Genomic DNA, 7,001 nt, shown 5'->3' with positions numbered 1-7,001 from the left:
TATTAAAATGATGAGAATGAGGCAGGGCACTTTTGGAAAATAATATTAATAAGATGATTTCTATTTTTATGGTTCAAGGACAGTTTTATATGCTGCATACTAAAATTGAACTAGAAAAAGACAGTAGTTCTTTAAATCCAAATATAAATGCCTGGCAGAAAAGAAAAGACAGAAACAGCTTGTCAACATTTGACAGCCAACTGCCAAATTATAAGTGAACAATGATAGTAAATGAAGACATACGACATCAAATCTGCTCTTGGACTCAGGAAAGATTACGTTTGGCAATACTATATATTTTTCATGGAAATCAAGAGTCAGAAGTAAAGCTAAGTATATCTGAGAGTGTGTGGTTTCTCTACATTTTCTGAAATTAAGATACTTCCTTCTATGGTTTCTAAACATGTTTTTTCACACTCTATAGTTAATTTTATTTCTAGAAAGTATCTTTTCTGATTGTCAAAAAGTAATAACTTTTTAAAAGTACTTTTTTTTCTCATTAAACTTTTGTTTTAATGGGTCTCAAAATTCTGTGACAGATTTTTGGTCAAGTTGTTTCCATTAAAAAGTACTGATTTTAAAAACTAATAACTTAAAACTGCCACACACACACAAAAACAAATGGTCCACAAAACATTCTCCTTTCCTTCTGAAGGTTTTACGATGCATTGTTATCATTAACCAATCTTTTACTATTAAACATAAATGGCCAATTGAGACAAACAGTTCTGAGACCGTTCTTCCACCACTGATTAAGACTAGGGTGGCAGGTGTTAGGAGTAATATTCATTTAGGCTTCTGAGCTTTCTGGGCAGACTTGGTGACCTGGCCATCTCCAGCAGCCTTCTTGTCCACTGCTTTGATGACACCCACAGCAACTGTCTGCCTCATATCACGAACAGCAAAAGGACCCAGAGGAGGAGAGTCAGAGAAGCTCTCAACACACATGGGCTTTCCTGGAACCATATCAATGATGCCAGCATCACTAGACTTCAAGAATTTAGGACCATCTTCCAGCTTCTTACCAGCATGGTGATCAATCTTTTCTTTCAGTTCAGCAAACTTGCAAGCGATGTGAGCTGTGTGACAATCCAGTACAGGGGCATATCCAGCACTGATTTGGCCTGGAATGGTTCAGGATAATCACCTGAGCAGTCAAACTAGCTGCTTCCATTGGTGAGTCGTTTTTGCTGTCACCAGCAACATTGCCATGACGAACATCTTTGATGGACTCGTTCTTGACATTAAAGCCCACATCATCTCCAGGAAGAGCTTCACTCAGAGCTTCAGGGTGCATTTCAACAGAATTTACTTCAGTTGCGACATTGACTGGAGCAAAGGTGACCACCATGCCAGGCTTGAGAACTCCAGTCTCCACTCGGCCCACAGGGACAGTACCAATACCGCCGATTTCATAGACATCCTGGAGGGAGAGACACAAAGGCTTGTCAGTTGGACGAGTTGGTGGCAGGATGCAATCTAAAGCTTCAAGCAGTGTGGTTCCACTGGCACTGCCATCTTTACAGATGACTTTCCATCCTTTGAACCAAGGCATATTAGCACTTGGTTCCAACATGTTGTCACCATTCCAACCAGAAATTGGCACAAATGCTACTGTGTCAGGGTTGTAGCCAATTTTCTTAATGTAGGTACTGACTTCCTTAACGATTTCCTCATCTCTCTTCTGACTGTAGGGTGGCTCAGTGGAATCCATTTGGTTAACACCAACAATTAGTTGTTTCAGTGTATAAGCCAGAAGGGCGTGCTCACGGGTCTGCCCATTCTTGGAGATATGAGCTTCAAATTCACCAACACCAGCAGCGACAATCAGGACAGCACAGTCAGCCTGAGATGTGCCTGTAATCATGCTTTTGATGAAGTCTCTATGTCCTGGGGCATCAATGATAGTCACATAATACTTGCTGGTCTCAAATTTCCACAGGGAGATGTCAATGGTGATACTACGCTCACACTCAGCTTTCAGTTTATCCAAGACCTAGGCATACTTGAATGAGCCCTTTCCCATCTCAGCAGCTTCCTTCTCAAATTTTTCAATGGTCCTTTTGTCGATCCCACCACATTTGTAGCTCAGATGACCAGTAGTGGTAGACTTGCCTGAATCTACGTGTCCGATGACAACGATGTTGATATGAGACTTTTCTTTTCCCATTTGGCTTTGATTTAGTGGTGGTTTTCACTACACCTGTGTTCTGGTGGCAAACCCATTGGGAAAAAGCTTTAAAAGTACTTTTGACCACCCTTATCATTCCTGGACTCAGCTCAGATCGTTTCTTTCTGGAAGAGACATAAATAATATAACTGTGACTTAAATGCATTAATTTATCTGAGTAGTTCAAATAACAGACCACTTAAAAACAGAAAGAAATGCTAAAGTGTTTGAATTTAGTTTCAGTTCTATTACATGGTAACCATGCAATTTTGAGTGGAACTGTTTTCCTGTGTTCTGGTTTGGATCTAAAAATGTCTCCCAAATAGGCATTGGGTTTGGTAACCCAGCATTCAAGGTGAAATGGTAGGATTATGAGAGATGTAACTTCATAAGTGGATCAATGTGATTGGTGGATTAGTGATTTGAATGAACTTTACATTGGTAACTCTAGGCAGGAGGGCGTTGTGGCTGGAGGAAGTAGGACTAAAGATGTGACCTTGGACTCTATCTACTCTTGGCACCTTCCTCTCCTTCTTTCTACTTCCAGGATGAAGTGAGATGAGTTGCTTTCCTGCATCACACCTTTCTGCCATGATGTTCTGCCTCATCTTGGTCCCAGAGCAATAAAGTTGGATGACCATAGACGGACACCTCAAACTGTGAGTCAAAATACATTTTTTTCTTCCTTTAAGTTGTTCCTGCCAGGTATTGTGGCCATTGAGGCAAAAAGCTGAATAACACATCTTCTTTGTACATTGTTTCATTTATAAATCAGTGATTAACCGTATTTCCCCTTTGTGAATAATGAGATTTTTTTCTATTCATTTCATTTTGTGTTTGATAGCAAATTATACTATATATGTAAAAAAGTTTTCAGGCATTAACGTTTTTGTTAATCATCTGTTTTTATTACCATGATAACTAATTACTGATGTAACATTTAAATTTGATTAAAATATATTTTCGGAACTTTTCAAACTTTGCAATTCATGGAGGTCTATCAAAATAACCTCAACATATTGCTAACCTGTATTTCATTATGACTTTGACCTTTTCTGTTTGATTTTTAGTGGTGCTGTGGGTTGAACCCAGGGCCTCTTGCATGCTAAGCAAGTGTTCTATCATTCAAATATGGCCCCAGCCCTGGCCTTGAATTCTAATAGATTTCCAATGAGAGAAATTTCCTGTTTCCTGTTGCCATTGGTATTTTCACTCTGTTGCAATTTATAAATAAAGCAAGAGATAAAAAACAAAAATATGAAGAAAAAAGGGAGTGTATCAAATATTAATAATGCTTACTGAGGTATAATTTTCAAATAATAAAATACACAGATTTCTAATTTTCAGTGTGATGAGTCAAACAATATCTATATATGCTATCTCAGTGGAGTTATAGAACATGTCCTGTATTGGAAAGTTTCCTCATGCCCCATCCTATCTCTTCACTAGCCAAAATCAACCATATTTTTTGTTCTATTGTCATAATTTATTCTATCTGCTTTAGAATTTCTTAAAAATGAAATCATATGCTACATAATTTTTTCTGCCATGTCTGACTTTGTTTAAAGGACTATACTTGAGATATCTGTATTTCCATATCTGTATTAGTATCACCTTTTTAATTTCTGGAAAGTAATCTATTATATAAATGTACACAGTTTTTAATTATTTTTCTAATGATGGATATTTTGGTATTTCCAACATTTGCAGTTATAAGAAAAGTCATAATGAACATGCTTGTATAATTGTATTTGAACACATTTTTAATTACTCCTGAGTAAGTATGTAGAAGCGATATGCCTTAGAATATGTACACACCTACCTCTATTTTAAGTAAATAACAAACTATTTTTCAAAAGTGTTACATATTGTACACTCTCACCAATATTGCATGAGACTCCTGATTGCTTTGTATAACCCAAACTTGGTATTTTCATGTTTTAAAAGCAATGGTAAATGAATAATAACTCATTGTAATTTCAGTTTTAACTTCTCTGTTGACCAGTGTTGTTAGACACTTTTACTGGTTCCTGGAAGAATACATATTTTTACTATATTGTGCATATCCCTTTAAGTCACTAGATTGAAATTCACATTCCTAATGGTGGCTTTCAAAAACAGAATTCATTATTTTTTACAAGAGGTAACTTATGACTGGGGCTCCGGCAGCTGCCCAGCGGAGGAGTGGCGAGGACAGCTGTGTGGACTCAGGACACCGGGGCCTGCACTGAGGAGGAGGAGGAGGAGGAACGTGGCCGCTTGGATTCGGGGTGACTACACCAGAGCTACAGGCGGTTGCCAGAGAAGGGGCTGCGTGGCGAGCTGTTTGGACTCAGACCACTTCTGAACCCCGGGGCCTGCCCGGAGGAGTAGGAGGAGGAGGAGGAGGAGCGCGGCAAGTCGTTTGGACTCGCAGTGACTGCATTAGCGCTCCAGGCAGCTGCTCAGAGGAGAAGGCGAGTGGTGAGTTGTTTGGACTTAAAGTGACAGCTCCTGAACACAGGGGGCTGCCTGGAGGAGAAGCATGGTGGGTCACTTGGTCTTGAGTGGCCGCACCAGAGCTCCAGGCGGTTGCCCAGAGGACCCGTGTAGCGGGTCACGTGGATTCAGAGCCACTCAGAGCAACCGCTCCTGAACACCCAGGGGGTTATCTGGAGAAGGAGGAGGAACGGGGAGGGTCACTTCGACTCGGAGTGATTGATTGCCCAGGGCTACGGGTGGTTGGTGGGAGGTGGAGGCGCGCAGTGAGTTTCTTGGACTCCTAGTGACCGCACCAGAATACTGGGCGGCTGTCTGGAGGAAGAGGTGAGTGGCGGGTCTCTGGGACTCAGAGCGATTGTACGGGGCCCAAGGTGGCTGCTCAGAGGAGGGGCCGCATAGCCAGGCGATTAGGTGCAGAGCAGGGTCCCAGGATCTAGGAGGCTTCTTGGTAGAGGACCCGCAAAGAGACAGGCTTAGGGCGGAGCAAAGGTTCCAGGCCTGCGGGCAGATTCTCTGAGCAGGTGCAGCCTAAGGAGATTCATCTGCGAAGGGTGAGGCTCCCAGGCCCAGGAGGTAGGGCCGGGCCCCTGGGAACTTTGCAGAGGAAGGCAGCCCAGCCCAGGCGGTAGCTGTAAATTGAGGGGAACCTCTAGGAGGGAACTGACCAGTGAGACCTCCCCACCAGGTGAGTCTTCCCTGCTGGGTGAGGTTTCCCCACAAGGACGGTAAAACCAGAGACTCAGGCCCAAACAGGCCTTGCCTCAGCCCACAGCCTAGGTCCCCTTTGGATGACCATTGGTCAACAAGTGCAGACACCTCTGCCCACTAGCAGGGATTATATCCCACCTGAAGGCCACCACTCCTAGAGAGGCAGCTTCCTTGTGGAGCACCATATTATCAACTTCCTCCAAGACTTCAGCCTACTGAAGGCTAAGGGGGGATATATATAGAAATCTTCAGGGACATTGTAAGTCAATAGAGGAAATCTGCAATATCTCAGCGGTCCACTGATACCTGAACAATATGAGAAAACAAGGAAAGAAAATGCTGCAAACAAATCTAGATGTTACATCAATAAAACCCAATGACAGCATGGCAGAAGAAATGACAGAAAAGGAGTTCAGAGTGTACACAATTAAAATGATCAGAGAAGCAAACGATGAGATGAAAGATAAATGCAAGCATTGAATGATCGCACCAATCGACAGTTAAAAGAGCAAATACAGGAAGCAAAAGATCATTTTAATAAAGAGTTAGAGATATTGAAAAAAAAACAAACAGAAATCCTTGACATGAAGGAAACAATAAACCAAATTAAGAACTCCATAGAAAGCATATCCAATAGGATAGAACACCTGGAAAACATAACCTCAGACATTGAAGACAAAATATTTAACCCTGAAAACAAAGTTGAACAAATAGAGAAGATGGTAAGAAATCATGAACAGAATCTACAAGAACTATGGAATATCATGAAAAGGCCAAATTTAAGAATTATTGGGATTGAGGAAGGCCTAGAGAAACAAGCCAAAGGAATGAACAATTTATTCAATGAAATAATATCAGAAAATTTCCCAAATCTGAAGAATGAAATGGAAAATCAAATTCAAGAGGCTTATAGGACTCCAAATACACAAAATTACAACAGACCAACACTAAGGCACATTATAATGAAAATACATAACATACAAAATAAAGACAGAATTTTAAAGGCTGTGAGAGAAAAGAACCAAATTACATTCAGGGGGAAACCAATACAGATATCAGCAGATTTTTCAATCCAGACCCTAAAAGCTAGAAGGGCCTGGAACAACATTTTTCAAGCCCTGAAAGAAAATGGATGCCAACCAAGAATCTTATACCCAGCAAAACTTACCTTCAAATTTGACGATGAAATAAAATCCTTCCATGATAAACAAAAGCTAAAAGAATTTACAAAAAGAAAGCCAGCATTACAGAACATTCTCAGCAAAATATTCCATGAGGAAGAGATGAAAAACAAAGAAGCAAATCAGCAAAGGGAGGAATTATCCTAAAGGAATTGTCAATTAAAGGAGGAAACAAGTTGTGTCAAACAAATAAATAAATAAAATTTAAAAATGAGCCAAATGACCGGGAAACCAAATCATATCTCTATAATAACCCTGAATGTTAATGGCCTGAATTCATCAATCAAAAGACATAGACTGGCAGATTGGATTAAAAAGAAAGATCCAACAATATGTTGCCTGCAAGAGACTCACCTCATAGAAAAAGATACCCATAGACTAAAGGTGAAAGAATGGGGAAAAACATACCATGCACATGGACTCAGCAAAAAAGCTGGAGTATCCATCCTCATCCGATAATG

The 7,001-nt window shown here is 40.6% G+C and overlaps 1 pseudogene across 1 annotated transcript; it reads right to left on the bottom strand.

Annotated features, from left to right (window-relative positions):
• Nucleotides 1–539: 539 nt before the first annotated feature.
• Nucleotides 540–2,170, bottom strand: LOC306653526 (elongation factor 1-alpha 1-like; annotated as a pseudogene). The gene has a single exon. The product of its transcript is annotated as an elongation factor 1-alpha 1-like (transcript).
• Nucleotides 2,171–7,001: the final 4,831 nt, after the last annotated feature.

The sequence above is a fragment of the Sciurus vulgaris genome, assembly GCF_902686455.1.
Source record: "Sciurus vulgaris genome assembly, chromosome: 2".
Taxonomy (NCBI): Eukaryota; Metazoa; Chordata; class Mammalia; order Rodentia; family Sciuridae; genus Sciurus; species Sciurus vulgaris.
The sequence above is the reverse complement of the archived record's forward strand: the minus strand, read 5'-3'. Positions and strand labels throughout refer to the sequence as shown.